The sequence below is a fragment of the Bubalus kerabau genome, chromosome 15 (genome assembly GCF_029407905.1).
Source record: "Bubalus kerabau isolate K-KA32 ecotype Philippines breed swamp buffalo chromosome 15, PCC_UOA_SB_1v2, whole genome shotgun sequence".
NCBI lineage: Eukaryota > Metazoa > Chordata > Mammalia > Artiodactyla > Bovidae > Bubalus > Bubalus kerabau.
The window spans coordinates 10037982-10061315 of NC_073638.1; the positions used below are offsets into that span (position 1 = coordinate 10037982).

The 23334-nt window shown below is 36.8% G+C and overlaps 1 long non-coding RNA gene across 1 annotated transcript in view; it reads right to left on the reverse strand.

Annotated features, from left to right (window-relative positions):
- The window catches only part of LOC129628215 (uncharacterized), a 141660-nt gene extending 124769 nt beyond the window's left edge, over positions 1-16891 (reverse strand). Inside the window, exons 1-2 of the long non-coding RNA XR_008702744.1 lie at positions 16600-16891; positions 5201-5339 (exon numbers count right to left, since the gene is read on the reverse strand). This is a non-coding gene — a long non-coding RNA (uncharacterized LOC129628215). The remainder of the gene's footprint in view (positions 1-5200; positions 5340-16599) is intronic.
- Between the last annotated feature and the right edge of the window lie 6443 nt (positions 16892-23334).

Consider the following 23334-nt stretch of genomic DNA (forward strand, 5'->3'; position numbering starts at 1 on the left):
TTAAAGATGAAGGAAACAAAGTACGTAACAATTAAGGCCAAGTTTCCACAGTTGGTAAATTTACAGCAGAAATTCAAGCCTTGCTTTTTATTATTCCAAAGCCTGTAGTCTTTCCATTTGTCAAAATCACATCAGTGCATTCAATACAGTATTGTAAAGTAATTAGCCTCCGATTAAAATTAATAAATTTATATTAAAAATAAATAAGTACAAAGCTAGGATTAGAACACTGTCTCAGATTATGCTCAAACTTCAAAGTCTACAGAATATGTCAAAGAACCAAATAAATAAGGATAAGATAAACTCAGTAGAACTCTCAAAAAAAAAAAAAAAAGATGACAGTTTTTAGGGAAAAGGGTCTATATCTTACTAATAATTTTTCTGTCTGGGATTTTCTATGTAAACTAAGCTTAGTACAGAAAGAGCAACAATTTCATACATCTACTGGGAGAGATAGCAGCAAGCTGCTGCTGCTGCTAAGTCACTTCAGTCGTGTTTGACTCTGTGCAACCCCACAGATGGCAGCCCACCATGTTCCTCTGTCCCCAGGATTCTGCAGGCAAGAATACTGGAGTAGGTTGCCATTTCCTCCTCCATAGCAGAGACAGAGCGCCTAATATGTTTTGTAGGATAGACTTGAGACATTCAATTAACTAAGCATTTGAGGGTCCCATTGCTTGTATATAAGTAGGATTAAACAGAAACTTCCTTATATTTGAAAACTACTCCAGAAAAATCATTTTGGTTTTTATTTTCCACACTCAGTTTTACCTGGCATCTATATAAAGATATAGAAGAAAATGGCATAGCCAAAATGTCAACATTCCCTGTTGTTATGAATTCTTTTGACAATAGAAATATTCAATAAACATTACTATTTGTCAAGTATCATGTATGACAGGAAGTGTTTGAATGTTTATAGTTTTTAAATGCCTTCTATCATGCTAGCAAAAGTATATGTAATATAAAACCTAGGCACTCCTTTACATTACTACACAAACTGATTACTATTATTTCCCCTCTTGCTTTAGGCTAATTTATTTTTCTTTGTATCCGTAGGTACTCCAACTGGAAAAACATTAATTCACCAATATATCTTCTCGAACAAACTCATACTGAAGATCACCCCTTGGTAGTGAACTTAAACCACCCCCCTCACCTCTACAACTGGCAGATAGATAAATTCTTAGATAAATGCCAAGAAATTCATACAACTTCAAATTGTATAATATTTGATGCTTACTCCTTGGAAGGAAAGTTATGACCAACCTAGACAGCATATTCAAAAGCAGAGACATTACTTTGCCAACAAAGGTCCGTCTAAGTAAAGGCTATGGTTTTTCCAGTAGTCATGTATGGATGTGAGAGTTGCGAAGAAAGCTGAGCGCTGAAGAATTGATGCTTTTGAACTGTGGTGTTGGAGAAGATTCTTGAGAGTCCCTTGGATTGCAAGGAGATCCAACCAGTCCATCGTAAAGGAGATCAGTCCTGAGTGTTCATTGGAAGGAATGATGCTGAAGCTGAAACTCCTATATTTTGGCCACCTGATGCGAAAAACTGACTCACTGGAAAAGACCCTGATGCTGGGAAAGATTGCAGGCAGGAGGAGAAGGGGATGGCAGAGGATGAGATGGTTGGGTGGCATCACCAACTCAATGGACATGAGTTTGGGTAAACTCCGGGAGTTGGTGATGGACAGGGAGGCCTGGCATGCTGCAGTCTATGGCGTTGCAAACAGTCAGACACGACCAAGTGACTGAACTGAAATGAACAAATTATTTAAGTCATTCTATTTTCATTCATGTTATCTATGTATTTTTGTCTACTTCATATAAAAGATTTTCCGAGAAGTGTTTGAAAATAGTATCTTCCAAAAGAGAGAAATCTAAAATATAGTTAACATTAAATAGCTGATTTTTACAAGTGGCAAAATACTTATCTTTATAACAAACATTGAACTGAACTGATAACAAACATCTTAGGACAAATTAAGATTATATTAGTGAATAACAATTTTGGAGAGAACTCTTCCATCTCCCATCATGACCATTAGGAATCGTACATTCCCACTGATTTGGACACACTACACTTGAAAGACTATTGTGGACATTCCAATTGTCAGAAAGTCCTAATATGCAGCCAAAACTATTTTAATGCAATGTCCTCATTTTTTAAGCTGCCAACTCTGGATACCATACTATAAATATCATAATAAGTAGCAAAGCTGTTAACATACACAATACATGTAGGCAACTAAAGCATGTGAAAAGGACTTTACTTTCAAATTTCTATGCAATTTTCAAGAATATTAAGGATAAAGAATTAAATTTCTCATTTCTTTAAAACAAGACATCCCACTCTATTTTTATTAGTTGTTGGACTCTTTTATTTACACACATCGATACCAAGAATTGGGAATTATTAATTTTTTTTAATTAGGTGATAAGAATTCTGCAAATTCTGAAAATCTATAAACCTAGAGCCAAACTCGGGCTCTTCTCTAATGGAAGGAAGCCCTTTCTCTTGGAACTGAGCCAATGTCTATTAAATAGCACCGTGTAAGCTATTCAGTGAAACATTTCATTGTCAGAGGCTGAACTCAAGACCCCTTTTAATATATATATACACACACACACACACACGCATGTTAACTTTTAGTATGGGAGGAATTTAATTGATTGTGTCAAATGAAACTGTCAGTGCCTTCCCTGAATATTTTTAGTAGTTGTAGTGACAGACTAGGTACCTAAATGAAACAGGGCTTTATTTAAAGTGACACTGTGAATTCACTTTCATCAGATGCATCAATTCTAATTCACTTATGTCTTTTTGGAGCGCTCAGTTTGTCTCATTTGTTTCAACTGTTTCCTATTCTACCAATATTCTTTTCAATTATACAGACAGAATAATAACATGAGTGACATAACAAGAGTTAAGTATGCTCTGCTCAAACCTGTGTCCATAGGTTCCCTGTATAATAAAATGTTTCCAACCTCAACATGAAATCTAGATATATTAATAGGCTGACAAAAAGTCTCTTCTCAAGAATTAGAGTTCTGTTGAATGACTTGAATTTAACACAGTTCACCTGGTAATTGATAAAATGCACTTGCTCACAGGTGGCATAGGCATTTACTCTATTCTATTTCCATCTGCCAATATGTCTACCGTAAATTTAAAATTGAATATCCATCATCCATCTGGAAGTGAGCATTAGATTCCAAATCCTCTTACCTGCAGCTGCTATGCTGTGTTCAGTTGTCTTTCTCTAAAAATGTCACAAGCACCATAAATAAAGTTCCTAAAACTGTAAAATTCAATTAAGGTGTCTGCATATAATTTATCTCTGATATCACTGATATTAGATAAGTCGCATGTTAATATAGAGTTTCATTTGCTAAGATCCTCCAATGATTAAGACTTGAAGACAAAATGCTTGATGTACAGGAAATAACACTTTCCAAATGTGTATATATCTTTTGTAGTTAGAACACAAATCATTAATTTCATTTTCTATATATGTAACATACTCTCCGGAGAAGGCAATGGCACCCCACTCCAGTATTCTTGCCTGGAAAGTCCCATGCACAGAGGGGCCTTGTGGGCTGCAGTCCATGGGGTCGCTAGGAGTCGGACACAACTGAGCGACTTCACTTTCACTTTTCACTTTCACGCATTGGAGAAGGAAATGGCAACCCACTCCAGTGTTTTTGCCTGGAGAATCCCAGGGATGGGGGAGCCTGGTGGGCTGCCGTCTATGGGGTTGCACAGAGTCAGACATGACTGAAGTGACTTAGCAGCAGCAGCAGCAGCAACACACTCTCAGATAATTCTTGTACTAACAAGGAGAATTATGATGGCAAAATTTGGCTGAAAAGTCTGTCGAATATTAGAATATGCCAGTGGACTAATTCATGGGGAACTAACTCTTTTCTACAGTTTGGGGTTTCACTGTCAGAGAGTTTCAATCTACTTCTTTAAATTTTCTCTCCCCTTATTTTCTAGTGTTTGAAAAGATGAAAAATTAATGTTGTTTTTAAACCATAAAATTAATTTAAAGATACCTTGTGCAGTTAAGAACTTCAATAAAAATGAAAGACTGGTATCATTTCATGGAATGAATGAAAACACTTGAAATGTAAAGTTTTATATAGTGATCTGCCAGAACATGACTGTGACTAGCAGAAAGTAAACTGCATGTTAGACTCTTGACTTTACACTCTTCTACAGAACTGTTCTCTAATTTAGATTTAGTCACTTCCCTCCTGTAATTTTCAAGCCTGAGGAAACTGAAAGCATAGAATAGATATAGGAAAATACTTTTCAATTTTTCAAATCAATTAACTTCAATTAACCTGACAAATTAAAGGACAAATCCATAGTAGCCTTGAAATTAGGAATGATATTGTCAATAAGAAAACAAGAACAGACAATTCTATATCCAAAATGGATTGACCTCCTGAGTTGATTATCTCAAAATATATCATACATTTTATAGTTAAGTAGCACACAGTGGATTAAATTGAAATAATCTCTTCATGCACACTTGTGAATATTAAACATGTTTCTAATCATTATTATAAAACAGTTTAAAGTATTCATTTTAAATGATTATTATTTAACTACACAATGCTTATATTTACTCAAAATAGATGTAACTGATATTTAATGATTTGGGATGTTGTTAGGTTAATGTTCTTTCTATCTATGACTTTCTGCTAATATAACCTAAGTACTGCCTTCAAACTCAAGCTGTCAATAAACATAAAATCCATCCACTAGGATGTTAGTAGATAAAGATATGAAACAGGAGGCTATATGAGAGTACTGTTTCTCTTATACTTTTCAGCAATTTAACACAATATTTATGTACTTATCAAGCTCATATCAAACTAAAATTTTAATAAAAACAAAATATTTTACTATTTTCACTTCAATATTTTACTATAATATTTTGTAGAATGTGTTTACCAATACAACTAAGTTTTTTTTTTTCATTTAAAATAAAAGTTATTTCAAGTAAAAAAAATCCTTAAAATATTGAGTTGTTGTTAAGGAACTCCATAACTGGCACACACAGGCTTTACATTACTTTTACATTATTTTATATTATTTTACATTATTTTATTAAATTATTACATTATTTTCCTTCAACATTCCTTTAAGTTTCAAAGGTATATTAATAAAAGATAAACTGTACCTTCTGTCTGAAAACAGGGCCCCAACTATAAACTTCAGAAAGGAACTGGTTTTGTACAGATATCCTTTTGCCACAGTCATCCAAAAAATGATGCTTAGTAGATCTTGAGTGACACTAAACAGCAATCCTTTAAGGTCACCTGTTAAGAAAATATATCCGCTATTACGGTTACAAATATTTTTTTTAACTTTCCAGTATTTGACCAAAATCTACTTTTCTTACTAAATATTTTACATAATTGTTCAGTTTAGCTATTCAGAAAATGACTATGCTATTTAACAGTATCAATAGATGTTTATAATTTGTCTAAATACTGTATATTTACCGAGTTGTTACATCACCAGATTTGATTTTTCCTTTATAATTTGTATTTACTAAGAAACAGAAAAGAATATCAAAGGTAAATTTTCATGGATTTCAAAAGCTTCAAGAATACAGGAGTGGGTTACCATTTCCTTCTCCAGGGGATCTTCTTGACTCAAGGATTGAACCCTGGTCTCCTGAATCTTCTGCACTGGCAGGCCGATTATTAACTGCTAGTGCCACTTGGGAAGTCCTTCACGATGTATACAGATATCAAATCATCACGATGTACACTGTAAATATCTTACAACTTTATATGTCAAGTATACCTCAATAAAACTGAAATAAAAATAGAACATTTATTAATTCTTGTATTTCAGCTTTTGGAAAGCTTTTATAGTAATCCTGTACTGTTGTTAGCATTCACATAATTAAGTTGTTTTTATTTTCCATTTATTTAGAGGATTTACAATATTTATTATTCTTAAAAGTTTGTGACCTTCATTTTTAAATATGTTTGAAAATTATGTAAGTGTATGTAATTACTGGTATTCCCATCTCTTGAAGAATTTTCCAGTTTCTTCTGATCCACGGAGTCAAAGGCTTCGGTGTAATCAATAAAGCAAAAGTAGATGTTCTCCTGGAACTCTCTTGCTTTTTCAATGATTCAACGGATGTTGGCAATTTGATCTCTAGGTCGTCTGCCTTTTCTAAATCCAGCTTGGACATCTGGAAGTTCAAGGTTCATGTACTGTTGAAGCATGGCTTGGAGAATTTTGAGCATTACTTTACTAGCGTGTGAGATAAGTGCAATTATGCAGTAGTTTGAGCATTTTTTGGCATTGCCTTTCTTTGGGAATGGAATGAAAAGTGACATTTTCCAGTCCTATGGCCACTGCTGAGTTTTCCAAATTTACTGGCATAAGGGGTGCAGCACTTTCACAGCATCATCTATTAGGATTTGAAATAGCTTAGCTGGAATTCCATCACCTCCACCAGCTTTGTTCGTAGTGATGCTTCGCTAAGCTAACTTCACTTCACATTCCAGGATGTCTGGCTCTGGGTGAGTGATCACACCATCATGATTATCTGGGTTGTGAAGATCACTTTTGTATAGTTATTCTGTGTAATCTTGCCACCTGTTCTTAATATCTTCTGCTTCTGTTAGGTCCATACCATTTCTGTTCTTTATTGTGCCCATGTTTGCATGAAATGTTCCCTTCAGTTCAGTTCAGTCACTCACTCTTGTCTTACTCTTTACAACCCCATGGACTGCAGCACGGGAGGCCTCCCTGTCCATCACCACCTCCCAGAGTTTACTCAAACTCATGCCCATTCAGTTGGTGATGCCATCCAACCATCTCATCTTCTGTCATCGCCTTCTCACACATTCAGTCTTTCCCAGCATCAAGGTCTCTTCAAATGAGTAAGTTCTTCGCATCATGTGGCCAAAGTATTGGAGTTTCAGATTCAACATCAGTCCTTCCAATTAACACTAACGACTGATCTCCTTTAAGATGGACTGGTTGGATCTTTTGCAGTCCAAGGGACTCTCCAGAGTTCTCCCACCACAGTTTAAAAGCATCAGTTCTTTGACACTCAGCTTTCTTTATAGTCCCACTCTCACATCCATACATGACTACTGGAAAAACCATAGCTTTGACTAGATGGACCTTTCTTGGCAAAGTAATGTCTCTGCTTTTTAATATGCTGTCTAAGTTGGTCATAACTTTCCTGCCAAGTGGCAAGCGTCTTTTAATTTCATGGCTGCAGTCACCATCTGCAGTGATTTTGGAGCCCAAGAAAATAAAGTCTGTCACTATTTCCATTGTTTTCTCATATAATTGCCATGAAGTGATGGGACTGGATGCCATGATCTTAGTTTCCTGCATGTTGAGCTTTAAGTAAACTCTTTCACACTCCACTTTCACCTTCATTAAGAGGCTCTTTAGTTCTTCACTTTCTGCCATAAGGGTAGTGTCATCTGCATATCTGAGGTTATTGATATTTCTCCCGGCAATCTTGATTCCAGGTTGTGCTTCATCCAGCCCAGAATTTCTCATGATGTACTCTGCTTATAAGTTAAATAAGCAGGTTGACAATATACAGCCCTGACGTACTCCTTTCCTATTTGGAATCAGTCTGTTGTTCCATGTCCAGTTCTAACTGTTGCTTCCTGACCTGCATACAGATTTCTCAGGTCAGGTCGTTTGGTATTCCAGTCTCCTTCAGAATTTTCCAGTTTATTGTGATCCACATAGTCAAAGGCTTTGGCATAGTCAATAAAGCAGAAGTAGATATTTTTCTGGAACTCATTTGCTTTCTTGATCCAGTGGATGTTTGCAATAATTAATACTGCTGTATGCTATATAAGAAAGTTGCTATGAGAATAAATCACAGGCTTCCTTATTACAAAGAAATATTTTCGATTATTTATTTTTTGTCTATAGGTGGTAAATGTACATTAAGCTCAAGGTGATAACCGTTGATAATCATGTATGTAAACTATATAGCATATTGAAAAGCAGAGACGTTACTTTGCCAACAAAGGTCCGTCTAGTCAAGGCTATGGTTTTTCCAGTGGTCATGTATGGATGTGAGAGCTGGACTGTGAAGAAAGCTGAGCACTGAAGAATTGATGCTTTTGAACTGTGGTGTTGGAGAAGACTCCTGAGAGTCCCTTGGACTGCAAGGAGATGCAACCAGTCCATTCTAAAGGAGATCAGCCCTGGGATTTCTTTGGAAGGAATTATGCTAAAGCTGAAACTCCAGTACTTTGGCCACCTCATGCGAAGAGTTGACTCATTGGAAAAGACTCTGATACTGGGAGGGATTGGGGGCAGGAGGAGAAGGGGACGACAGAGGATGAGATGGCTGGATGGCATCACTGCCTCAATGGACGTGAGTCTGAGTGAACTCCAGGGGTTGGTGATGGACAGGAAGGCCTGGCGTGCTGCAATTCACGGGGTCGCAAAGAGTTGGACATGACTGAGTGACTGAACTGAACTGAACTGAAGCCAAATCATTATGCTGAACACCTTAAACTTATACAAACATCTAAATAATATCTCTATAAAACTGGATGAAAAAGTATAATACCATTTATTAATGATTTATTTCATATTTAAAAGAGAAGTAATTACATTTAACATATGTTTCCTCTCATTGAATAAATATCATTTACTTTTTCTAATTGTCAATTTGTAAATTAATCCATTGATTTTTCTTTCTTCAAATATTGTTGCCACTGAAAGCAAGGAATAACAATATTCAATCTTTCCAGAATGAATTAGGTTCTATTACTTCATTTGTGAAAACAAAGAGAGACTTGGAGTGATTCCAGCAGTATACTGAGACAACTTACTTACAATAGCCAATTGATAAATATTAAGAAAGTTTTTAAGGTATATTAATATTCAATTCAGCCTATATGGGAATATTTAAACCCAGAATCAGTAAACACTATAAATTAGGATTTTTAAAACTTACTCATTTGGTTGTTTTACCAGCACATCACTGCTAATCACCATCTCAAAGTGTGAAACCACAGCACATCTTAATTAGCATGTAAAGACTATCATCTCTTAGAGGCAGAGGGCAAAAAATTGAGGCTCAGGTCCATGAGTTAATTATAAAAGTAGCTGAGCTCCAGAAATATGAATTTGCATATCTAACAAGTCTGTTACCCCAGGGTCAGAGTTTTGATTGGGAAGGAGTTAGATGCTGAGATTCATAATAGGGACATCTGGCTAAACCACTCAGAAATACTGAATCCCATATACCCTCTGAGCCTCCTGATATGGTCTACTCATTTTAGGTAAAGATGTAGATGTGTGTGTGCTCAGTCACTCAGTCATGTCTGAGTCTTTGCAACCACAAGGAATGTAGCCTGCCAGGCTCCTCTGTCCTGGAATTTCCAGGCAAGAATAATGGAGTGGCTTTCCATTGCATTCTCCATTGGATCTTCCCAACCCAAGGATCAAACCAGCATTTCTTGCATTTCCTGTCCTGGCAGGCAGATTCTGTACACTGTGCCACCTGGAAAGCCCTGAAAGACGTAGACACCACATCCCAAATTAGACATGATCAGAACCAGAGTGATAAAGTGAATTGAATCAATGGTTCCCATTGCCATGTGTCTACCTGTGTTCCACCTTTCTTGTAGTCTGTTTTTTCCATTCAGTGTTATTCAAGATCTGTGTCAGAGGAGGTAGCCCTGACTTTCATTACTGGATCAATAGTGCTTTCACTTAGTTTTGTGTCTTCAGAGGCTCCTGTGACCAGCTGACCAAGACAGAGAAAGGCCAAGAGTGGGTCAGGGACAGATCTGATTTGTGTGAATGTCCTGAAAATGAGCTATATTATGGCAGGCTGATTCTTAAGGATATTCATGGTAGAAATTCTTTCAAAGAACAGTAGATCTGGTCATTACATTTGTGTTTAAAGAGAAGAAGGTTAAAGTAAGAATATATAAATGGGCCAAGGATAGGAATTGGGCTAACATGAAAAGTGACTATGCATAATATCAAATCCAAGATTTGGAGTTAGCAACCTGGAGATCCAGAAGAACCAAGGGCATAGTCCCTGCTGAAGGCTAGCAGCCTCCAGACCCAAGAAGAATCAATGTTTCAGTTCAAGTCTGTGGGCAGGAGAAAACTGATGTTCCAACTGAAGGCAGGTGGGCAGAGGAATTCCCTCTTACATGAAAATTAGACTGTTTGCTTTATTCAGGCTTTCAATTCCCTGGCTATGACTCACCCACATTAGGGAGTACAATCTGCTATACTTAGCCAAAGGATTCAAGAATCAATCTTCTTCAAAAACACACTCACAGAAACACCTAGAAAAATGTTTGACAAATGTCTCTGCAAACACTCTCCCAGTAAAGTACACAACAAAACACTAAGTATCACATTTTCTTAACCCCACATCCTCCTTTCACTTTTCCCTATTTCATTTTACCCAATACAATCACATTCCTCAAAAGAGGTATCTATGACTGTTTTCATTTTCACACCTCTCATTCATTCCTTTTTCCATTAATATCTCCCTTCATTCCCAATATTCCATTTTGCTTTTTGGAACTTTATCTTATTCTCTATCAGACTCTTAAGTGTGCATTTCATCAAAATTCATTCTTGGCCTTTAATCTTTACTCTATAATCTCTTCCGAGGTAATCCTTGATTTCATTACATTACCTAAACAAAAACAAATGCCAACTTTATAACCATTTTTTTCTCTTGGATTTTTCAAACTCATGATAAAATTAACATATCTAAAATTGAAACCAGGAACAATGTTTGCTTCCCTGTCAACCCTTAACAACCATATCACCTTCCAGCATTCTCTATCTCAGTGAATGATTCCATCATCTTTCCATCTTGCGAAAGCCACAAACCTTAAGGCTTTCTCAGATATCTCATTCTTCCTCAACCATGAATTCAGTAGTTTATCAAATCATGTTTACCTGATCCTTATATATTTCAGAACTTTGTCTTCTCTATTCCCATTACCATTCATTTAAATGAACATATTTTCTGCATTTGCTATTGAATCAGCCTCTTTGCATTTCACTCTGTATCCACTTTAAAATATTGTTCATGAGACATACAAATGGCCAGAAAGTACATGAAAAAAGTGATCAACATAACTAATTATCAGAAAAGTACAGTCAAAACTATAATGGATGTGAGAGACGATAAAGAAAACTGAGCACCAAAGAATTGATGCTTTTGAACTCTCGTGCTGGAGAAGACTCTTGAGAGTCCCTTGGACTGCAAGGAGATCAAGCCAGTCAATCCTAAAGGAAACCAGTCCCAAATATTCTTTGGAAGGACTGATCATTGGATCAAAGCTCCAATACTTTGGCCACCTGATGAGAATAACTGATTCATTGGAAAAGACCCTGATGCTGGGAAAGATTGAAGGCAGGAGAGGTAGGGGACAACAGAGGATAAGATGGTTGGATGGCTTCACTAACTTGATGGACATGAGTTTGGGGAAGCCTGGTGTGCTGCAGTCCCTGGGGTCATAAAGAATTGGACATGACTGAGTGACTGAACTGAACTGAATCACCTCACACCAGTCAGAATGGCCATCATCAAAATGTCCACAAGCAGTAAACCCTCCTGCACCATTGGTAGGTATGTAAATTGGTATAACCACTATGGAGAACAGTATGGGGCTCTGTATAAAACTAAAATAGACTTACTGTATGATCCAGCAATCCAAGTTCTGGGCATATATCTAGAGAAAACCATAATCCTAAGAGATACATACACCTTAGTATTCACTACAGCACTATTTACAATAGCCAAGAAACAGAAGCAACCCAAATGTCCATCTACAGAGGAATGGATAAAGAAGCTGTGGTGCATATATACAGTGGGATATTGTATATTCAGCCATAAAATAATGAAATAATGCCATTGGGGGCTTCCCAGTGGCTCAGTGGTAAAGAATCCACCTGCAATGCAAGCAACACAGAAGACATAAGTTTGATCCCTGGGTCAGATGATCCCCTGGAGAGGGGCGTGGCAACCCACTCCAATATTCTTTCCTGGAGAACCCCATGGAGAGAGGATCCTGGTGGGCTACAGTTCATAGGGTCGCAGAGAGTCAGACAAGACTGAAGTGAGTGAGTATACATATGCACAAATGGAACTTGAAATTATCATACTAAGTGAGGTAAGTCAGAGAGAGAAAGACAAATATCATATATCACTCATATGTGGAATCTAATTTAAATGATACAAATTAATTTATTTTAAAAACAGAAACAGACCTACAGTTATCAAAAACAAGCTTATGGTTATCAAAGGGGAAATGTGGGAGGAGGGATAAATCAGGAGCTTAGAATGAATATACACACACTACTATATACATATCAATAACCAACATGGGCACACTGTATATCACAGAGAACTCTACTCAGCATTCTGTGATATCCTATATAAGAAAATAATCTTAAAAAAGAATGAATGTATGTGTATATTCTACTGATTCACTTTGTCGTGCACCTGAAAGTAACAAAACACTGTAAAGCAACTATACTCCAACAAATTTTTTAAAAAACACAATGAAATATTCTTCATTCTGTAGCCAGAATGATAGTTAAACTGAAAATCAGATAAGTGGCTGGAGTTTTTTTCTTATTTATATGTTTTTGTAATTTATATGCATAAAATTTATTTCCTCTGTGTGTATATAATTTTCTTATTATGTTCTATTCATTGTGCTAGTTACTGGAATTTCAAATGTCAACAAAATAAAAACCTGTACTTAAGTGGATCCAGTGAGACAGCAAGATTGGTGAACAGCCAGTTTCAGTCAGTGCTGTTTGATAAGTTCTGTAAAAGAGGTCAGCCTGGCACTTAAGAATCACAGGAAGGTATAAAGTCCATTGTTGAGCATTCAGGGAAGGCTTTCAGGAGGAGGTGACTTTCATGCTGAAGATGACAGTTGAACATGAATGGGTATATTTGTGGCTAGGGATATGAGTTTGCATTATGTGGTTAGGGATCTTGTTTGCTGCATTAATTAAATTAGAATTGTTTCCCAGGTGGTTATGAGAATTAAAAAATAGTTTACTGAAAACCTACTGATGGCATTGCAATTTTGAATACCTACACACATTAAGTATCACAAACACTTCCAATAACATGGGTCATTTAAGCCTCAACATGGTTTTACCAATGTCAAATCTTTTTTTTTTTTTTTCTTTTTCCAGAGACCCACAGCACACAGAAATTTACAGAGTGAGTAAATGCCAGAATCCAGAAAATCACAAATCAATCAATTTTTTTTTTCTGTAAACAGGTTATAAAATTCTGACATTACTAAACAGACTTCATTGATCTAACACTGTAAAAACTACCCAAATATTTAATTAAAGACAAATACTCTTATTTGTGTCTTCAAGGATATTTAAAACCTTAACTTTTAAGTATTGGTTATATTGTAGTGAACCATTTAGGAAATATAGTCAATTTTTAATGATACCAGGTGGATCATCCTAATTTCAGATTAACTACATCCCACTGACACGATGTCTTCCCCACCCTGCTGCCACCTGTCTGATACCAAACTCACTCAGCTGTGGACACTGACAGCTGGTTCTTCAGAGGGGAGTGGGGCAAGCAGGCATCAGGTGAAAATGACTCATTAGCAGTGAAATGGAAAAAATGTACAGACTACTCCGCAGACATTTTGGATGAAGCATAGGTTTTTTCCCAAGGCTTCTCTCTCTGTGTTCTGTTTGAAAGCTAATTGCAAAATGATGATAATAATGTACTTAATTTTATAAAGGTTTTGAAGTTACTATGATGCGATGCCTTCATATTTAATTTATTTATATTTCCTCAAAACCAGTTGAGGTTTCCATTTGGACATGAATCCTAAAAGCTGAAAGATAAATACCCTGATGTTTTGGCTTTCTGTGCATGTCCAAGGTTACTGCATTAGAAAGAACCCTGAGACAGGGAGTTAGCACACTGAATTCTAGTAATTCATTAACTGCACAAAACCACACAGTTCTCTTAACTCCCCTGGACATCAGATTGTACGTGAAGACAAGAGAACTGAATGAGTACAGTGATTAAATTGTGATTAATTATAGATATTTATCTCTCCTGTTTCCTAGGAATTCTCTGGTGGCTCTGATCGTAAAGAGTCTGCCTGTAATGCAGGAGACCCAGGTTCAATCCCTGGGTTGGGGAGATCCCCCGGAGACGGGAATGTCAACCTACTCCAGTATTCTGACCTGGAGAATTCCATGGACAGAGGAGCCTGGTGGGCTACAGTCCATGGGGCCAGTCACAACTGAGTGACTAACATTTCACTTCCCTTTCCTGTTATTTACTTGAAGTTATTAATAGATTACTTATTCCTCTCAAATGTCTATTATTGTCGGGGGCCAGCGTGAGGCGCTCCGCCCATGGCAAAGGTCATGAGGAAGGAGGCTCAACATAAGCAAAGGCAGGATCGAGCCTCAGGAGTCCCCCTGGAAATTCTCAAGCATCTACCCCCATAACCAGAGCCTGCCTACTTTACTACTTTGTGCTCTCATCTACACCTCTGATTTTACGGGGGGCTGTCCCCCACCACCTCTTTCGGAGAAGGAGTTAACTTAGAGCTTCAGTTAACAATAATTCCTGGGCATGACAGGAGTGTTCCAAACTTACAAACTCCTCTGAAGGTTCTCTAGCCTGCCTGACAGGCTTGTCCAGCCACATGTGATTGCTCACCAGCCTCCCAACCGTGAGAGGCACGGGATGCTTTAAGCCTTCTAAAAACATGTTCCTTAGAGAATTTAGAAAACTATTAGTATAAGTATAGTGGGCTGATTAGAAATTGTATTGATGAAGGGTTTTTTATTTGTTGAGCTAATGTTTACTGCTAAGTCTCCACATCCCCTGCCCTTATACACATTAATGAATATATAGAAGAAATAAGTATTAACCTTTGATATTAATCATGTTAGACCTTAGGCTAAGCAAATTCTTTCCTTAATTAAAACCCACTATACCCTCACCCTATAGGAATGTAACTTTATCTGGTACCTTCGGAAGGTGGCGTCTGTTTCAAAAATAATCACCCCTGGAGAAATAAGTATACTGGTTGACTGACCTCTGTCACGAGGAGAGGGTCATAAATAGTCAGCAGGCCCCCCTGGCCAGAAGATGATGTAACACCCCTAAGACCTCTGTATACATTTGTATGAAGCACCTGACTTTAATAAAAGACAGGACTGCTGTCCCCGCATAACTTTTGTATCACATCTCAGTGTATAAAAACAGACCCTGGAAAATAAAGAAGGGGATCTGTTCCTCAAAATACTGGTCTCCTCATGGCATTCTTTATCTCAAACTCTGGCTGAGTTTCCATCTGGAGAGCGGAGCCCGCCAAGCTTACTAATTTTGCCTGGGCTTCTAAGATCTGACCGGGGAGGCCTCAGTGCCTCCTCTCCTTCGGGAGAACGCCTGTGGCCTACGTAAGTGGTGCAAACTTCTTGTCTTGAAGTTTTATTGGTTTCCCGTGTAAACCAAGCTACTCAGCCTCTTTTCTCCACTGAATTTTCCTGCTGAGCTATCCTCATTCTATTACTCTTTATATCTCTAATTAATATCTAATTAAAGCCAGTGTATTCGCGAACGCCGTCTCCCCTTCGAACTCCCTGGATCAGCTGGGGCTGGGCTTCGGCATATTATATTTGTAGATTTTATACTATTTAAAGATCTTGTCATTGGGTATATGAAATAGGAATAAAGACAAAGTTTTATGCCTGAATCTTCAAAATGGAGTTTTCGGAAAAGTGCAAAGACAAGCTCAGTTTTCATGAAATTAAAAATACAGACATTATAAAAATGTCTCATATGCTACAAAGCATTAATGATTGAAACATTTCTAGAAAAATTTTAGTGTGAGTTAATAGTTGTGCAATGTCTCCTAAAGGCACTTCAAACTGTGGAAATTTAATAATGTTTAGCTAAAAAAAATTTCCCATTTCTAAGACCAAAATGGTTACAACACTAAAATGATAAGAAATAAGCTTAACATACAAAAAAGAGTTCTCAGTACAGTGACTTCATAATAATAAATTGTAATATGTGCCTTTTAGGACCTTGGTTCTGAACAATTTGTCCAAATGTTATTGACACACTGATGTGCCCAAAAAATTTTATATATATATATATATATATATATATATATATGAAAACAATAAGAGAGATTGGTAGAGCTTCAAAAATAAAACTTTTCTAAACCCATGTTCACCTTTCATCATCTGAATTCCTTTCTCACACATGTTCACACGTCTTCAGACCTTCCTCATTTCCCAACAGCGTGAAGCTCGGGCATTTAGCAGCAACCACTAGAAGCCATACTCTTACATCTGTCACTATTAGTTAAGAATACCATCCAACGTCAAGAAAACTAGAATATTTCTCCTTTAGTCGTTTTTGCTTCCTCAGTGAGGGGGTCAAAAGGGTTGCCTACAGCAAGTAACTAAGTGCAGAATTCGTTGCTGAAATATTCTATTTCACAAAACCATGAACTCCCAGACTAGCCTTGTTACTGCTTTTTGTCATACACTTACCACATACATCTTCTACCTTGAAAAACTTGTATCTCCCCTAAGTCCAATGTCATGGAACAGAACTGTTTTTCAGACTCTGCAGCAAATATCTTCACAAAGGAGACAGCAGGCTGAAGTCAGTTTTATAGACTTTATTCTCCTAGGGCGCTGAGAATCTGTGAGAGCAAGTAATGCTGAAAAAGGTCTTTCGTGCCTTTCTAACACTGCCGCTGGAGCTGTTAGCACTTCTGGTGTCAAGGTACAAATGTCATGGAGGTACTGTCAGTAAAGTAACACCCGTGAAAAACAGCCTGGCAGTCTGGCTGGCCGCCAGCACCCGTAATCATCTTGTTATATGTTGCTCGGAGCCGGACTTCTGTTATCACCATTCCCTCCGATAGCTCTTAATTGAAGCAAAGGGATTTGCCTCACATCAATAGGCTGAAAGGGTATTTCTGAACTCTTTAAAAGTGTAATTTTAAAGCTGAAAACTAACTGAGGTGCTTAAAATATTATGGTTCAGCTTTCTGTAATTCATAAACTGTGTGTCATGGGAGGAAATAGCTTGAATAAAAACGTGTTCCCCAATTCCCCAACTAGAGTCTTCTGTGAAGAGAGTACAATTGAAAACTTCTTCAAACGGATGAAAGATATACAACGCATGGTGCACATTTTGAAACTCTGTGAGTTCTAACTAGAGAAAAAAAAAATCAATGAAGATATTTCTTAGACTTCGAGAGATTCTAGAGTTTATTACAAAAATGTATAAAGAATCTTACCATATTGTGTCTTTCCTAAGACTCTTCTCACCTGATCTGGTACAAAGCCATAGTGGGAAGAGGGGCAGTGGATGAGGCCTCGCCCCAGGGATAGGACCCCAGGGACTGGAATACCGACAAATTGCTCGACATCACAGGTTACTTGACGATTTGCAGTTATCATCAACTTTACTCTTGGATATGGTAATTTACTAAACTATTTGTCAGCAATTACAGAGGATGTCCTTGGCCTTGGAGCTAAGCTGTGGACACTTTTTCTGGAGACATCTGGCACCACAGCACATAATCAGAAAATAATAACCTCTCAAGAAGGAAATAGCTATATTGCCTTTATCTTCCAATTAACAGGGCAAGTGTCACAGGCATTACTTTCCCAAGACTGTATCGCATATGTATAAACACACATACACCCATTCCCATGAGGTGCAAATCTCTATCTTTTGTATCATTCTATCAAAACTGCTTGGCTGACATTACAGTATTCATTCAATTAAAAAAATAATTATGGAAAAACTCACTGGCTTGTGGTATATTTTCAATTAATGCAGTGCTCTTCACTCTAATTATCAACATAAGTGTCCTATTTTTGTGATTTATCTTCCAAACTTCTAAGTAATTGATATACCCATATGGGCATCTTATAGATCCCTTTCAGGTGGTCCTAGTGATAAATAACCTGCCTGCCAATGCAGGAGACTTAAGATACTCGGGTTCAAACCCTGGGTTGGGTAGATCCCCTGGAAGAGGGCATGGCAACCCATTCCTGTATTCTAGCCTGGAGAATCCCATGGACAGAGGAGCCTGGCAGGCTATGGTCCACAGGGTCGCAAAGAGTCAAACACAACTGAAGCAATGTAGCACACAGCTTGCAAACTTATTATTTTCTTATCACCCCATAACTTTTACTTTTCATGTTGCCCGCTTTTCCTATGACTTTTCATCAATGCAATTCCTTGTCAAAAAAAACAAAATAAAATATAAAGCATCTTTTTCCCTTGACAATTTTTTTTAACCCAACTAATAATTGACTATACTCTCAAATTAAAATAGGTGCCAAATCCGGACTCTTTTTTTATCCTCAATACTAAAATTCAGCCTGGAGGTTTTCTATCCTGGACAACAGCAGTAGCCTCCTGACAGTTTCTTCCCATCCCTCTTTCTCTTACTACCTCAATGCATCCTGTCCTTTAAAACCTGTTTTCTTCCTTATGAACAAATATACAGTGCCACACTTACAGAGGCATCTGTGAAATTCCCTTTGCCAAAAAATAATGTTCAAATCCTTAACCTGTGGCTATTTACCATCTATATTTTCTGGCTTCATTATCTGATAGTACCCTAGGGCTTCCCTCATAGCTCAGTCGGTAAAGAGTCTGCCTGCAATGCAAGAGACCTGGGTTCGATTCCTGGGTGGGGAAGATCCCTTGGAGAAGAAAAGGGCAATCCACTCCAGTATTCTTGCCTGGAGAATTCCATGGACAGAGGAGCCTGGCAGGCTACCATCTACGCGGTCACAAGAGTCGGACACAACTGAGCGGCTAAACACATACCCCTATGCTCATGGAACTACTCACCAGACCATTGCTTTCATTTTTCTGTGATGTAAAATGGACTCTTTGCTCTGCTTGAAATAGACATCATCTCCCCCACCTTTAGTACCTCACTACTCAAAGTAAGGTCTGCAGAACAGCAACATCAGCATTGCCTGGAAGACTGTTAGAAATGCAGAATCTCAGGACCATGCCAGGGTACTGAATCAGAAACCTCCATTTCACAAAACTCCACTTTGTATTATACAATATAAACACTCTCTCTTTCAGGAAGCCACTCTTTATCATTCCACTATATTCTTTTCACGTCCTACCATGGTGAACATCGTAAAGCCTGCTGGATATTTTAATTATACTCAGACTCTCCTTTCCCTCATCTTTTTCCTCCTCTCATTTTTCATTTTCTCCTCCTCTTTCCTCTTTTCTTCTTTTCCTACTCTCTTTCACTTCCTATTGTTAATAGCAGCAACAGTAGTAGTTGTTGCATTAACATACACCTCTGGCTGGAGGGTCAATTTATCTCTCAGAATTTTTTCTTCCAACCTGAATCTTCTTTCAATGTTGCTCCATTGAAAGTTGAGTTTTTCTTTTTCTTTTTTGCCCAGAAATTAAATATTATTTTGCAGTTTGATGATAAAAGAAAAACTAGCCTTTACAAAGATTGCTACTACTGAGCCAGTGAAAGTAGTTATATGGAATGAGATACTGTATTTCTAGCTATACATGGTATCATATAGCCATATTCATATAATAAATGAAACAATTCAAAAAGTTGCATGTGCTAGAATAAAAGTATGTACCCTTTCTACCAAACTATATCTGTATAGTTATATAAAGTCTGCATTTTTAGAAGAGTAATTGTAGATTGCTAAAATATTTTTACTTTCTTAAATATGCTATAGAACACACAATAAGAACCTATGAATGTGAAAGTGTTAATCTCTTAGGTATATGCAACTTTTTGTGAACTCATGGACTGCAATCTGCCAGTTGCTCTATCCACAGAATTCTCCAGGCAAGAATATGGACTGGGTAGCCATTCCATTCTCCAGGGGATCTTCCTGATCCAGGGAACGAACCAGGATATCCCGCATTGCAAGCAGATTCTTTACTGTCTGAGTCACCAGGGAAGTACACCTGGCATTATTCAATTTATAGGTGTTTTTTGACTACCTGAATCTTTACATTTGCTTCTACATGGTCAAATGCCTTTCATATACCAACTAGCTCTGACCCCTTTGCAGCTAATGTGGGTTCACATCTATTTTCTGGCTCATGTTCTCAGATACCTAAAGCAAGACAGTCCTCATCATTCTTCCTTATTTAAAGCCAAACATATGCTCATTTTGGAATATCTTCTTACAGACAAATTCCTTACTGAGTGAACAAAATCTGACCTATGATCAGGGCTGAAGTGATATAAATTTATGGTAAAATTTTGCAAATGCATTATTTATTCCTCTTGATGAAAATTATTAGATCATATATTTGCTTTTCAGTTGTCTTGATTATTAGAGGCACAATTTAAATGAGCTTTGGTAAAAGGCCTTTACAATCAAGCTATACCAAATTTATGAATTATATGTAAGTCAATCCTTTTTGATACAAACTTTCTTCTTTGAAGATGTACACATGAACTTGAAGCAAGATGCTTTATATCATATGCAGGGTCTGTTTTATGTGGTAAATTAAATTCACATAAGCAAGACGAATCCCCATAAAATACTCAATAAATCATGTTGTCCTCATCACTCAATAGGTGAGAATTTTCCTGCTGTTTCAGTGTTAACACCTTCTTAGCACATTTTCAGCTGTCTATAGAAATCTTCAGTGTAGAATAAATTAGTGGACGGATGTGTTGATATCAGATATTAAAGATTCAAATAGAAAATGGATTAATAAGACCGCCTTTATACCCAAAGAAATGAAGATCTGTGTCAAACTACAAATAATTCAAGCTAAAAAATGGGTCACAATGATTTACATATTTCAAGTTAATTTGCTTTTACTCCTAAATCATGACCTACATTTATGAAATTACTTTGCTAGTGTGATCCTAGATGCTGATTTTTAAACCTTATTTGGTTCACATTCAATGTCTATTCTTTGAGCTTAGTATCCCAGGAAAACAACAACAACAAGCTTGATCTTGGATAGCATGATGGTGTCTGAGAGAAAGTCTAACTGGGCTATGGAAAATTAGGTGAAGTTATGATTCCAAATAGTTCTGGTGTTCCTGATCTTTTATCTTTTCCTTCTGTCCTACTCTCTTTCTAATAAACCCAATCCCTTATATCCTGCCTATGAATAGAATGACTACAATCATTAAAATCCTATTTTCTTCTCTTCTTAATAGCAGATTTAAAAATTGCATCTTCATTCTTCTGATTGCTTTTGCCATTTAATTGTTTAAGGTCTTGGAACAAAACTTTAATTTCTCTGAATTCCTTTGGTTGTTTTTTGCCATTTATCATACACCATTTCTTTGAGAATAACAATAATTATTGAATCCTTACTAATTGTTGCAGAGTCTTCTCAGAATATCACTGATACCACTTAAACGATTCTAAGTAGAAAGGCCAAATAATTTGTCAACATCATAAAATTCAAGGTGGACAGACTGAGTAGAGCCCATTTCACCAACTTCCAGGATATTTCATATTTCCTTTTGCTGAATGAGAAGGAAGGATGTTGTAATAGAAACTATTAAGTATCATGTGGAGGAAAAAAATAAATTCCCTGAAACTTATGCATACTATTTAACTTCCTAAAGTTATCTGTTTTGGATGTCCTATATCATCTTTATTTAATGTTCTCAACAATAAATAAGTCATATATAAGTCATCATTCTGATCTTTACCATATAAAAAATCTAAGGCTTGTGGAGTGTTTTTAATTTACTTCAGGTCAAAAAGCAAGTATAGGGCAGGGTCATTTTTAAAAATAATATATGTTGCCTTTAATTCAGAGACATCATAGTAATATTTTTTGCTCTCAAGCCTCATCATTTCATTGTAATTTTTGAGGAAGCAAATGATACATGTATTTGGTTTTGCTTTTGTCTATTGGGCTTATATAAAATGGTTACTTAAATCTTACTGGAACAAATTTTCTCTACTGCATTTCTGATACTTCATTTCAGATGATGCAGATCTGATCATAGTCAAATAATGAGTTGATAGACTGTTGGAATTTCTCTCTTGACTGAAAGGCAGTGGCAGGCAACAAAACATCCATCTGTTGTGATGTCTTCAGAGACAGTGGTTTAGGAGATATAAAGTCTGAGAGAATTTTGCAACAAGTTATATCTCTAGAGTAAATAGGGTTAAAATAATGTTTCAGACAAAGATAAGCTAAAAGAAAATTGTTCTTATTCATTTTTCAGGGTTTTGAGAATAGTCAGAGAACTAAAGGTACTGGAATATTAAATGAACTAAGATTATGGTCAATTTTATAACAAAGTAGCATGAAGAATGAAGTATAACTGCCCTAAAATTGGGTGGTTCTTAATGGTAAAGAACCCACCTGCCAATGCAGGAGATTTAAGAGATACAGTTAGATTTCTGTGTTGGGAAGATCCCCTGGAGGAGGGCATAGCAACCCACTGAAGTACTCTTGCCTGGAGAATCACACAGACAGAGGAGCTGATGGGCTACAGTCCTTAGGGTCGGAAAGAGTTGGACATGACTGAAGCGACTTAGCATGCATGCATGCATTAAATTACAAAGCTACTGATTTCAAGAGTTAGACTTTTTAAAACAGCCTATATTTCAAGAACTACTAAAAATAAATTTAACTTTAGGTCATTTTTATGCATTTGGAAAATATCAAAATAAGAATATTTTGTTTTGAATAAAAAGGATAATAAAGGGACATATTTGAGAATGGTAGTGTGATGAACTCTTTGAAAGTCTCTCCCTAGTGAAACAGTGAAAACTAGTGAAAATAATTTTTAAAATTATTTTTCAAGTCTCTGGAAACTGTCCTAAGGGTACACAGCAAATGAATACACAGATTCCTTATTCAAGGAAATCTACTATATTTATGGTACAGGTGCCAGAGTCCATGGTGCTAGAGCTATGACTTACTCCCTCATTCAATGCCTCCTATTCATAACCCCCCCTCCACACACACAGCTGCTGTACTATGATGAAGGGGGCCACTCTGATAATCGTGTCCAAGAGGATGGGGCTCCCTAATTGAAGGCTAAGGTATCTCCATCCACAACTCATTTTTTTCTCTCTCTTTTTTTTTTAATATAACTTTATTTATTTTAATTGGAGACTACTTACTTTACAATATTGTATTGGTATTGCCATACATCACAACTCATTTTATAATGTCAACACAATGCTGAAACCAAGCTCTTAAACTGACACTATAATAAAGTGTGCATATGTGTGTGTGTACACACACACATAAACACA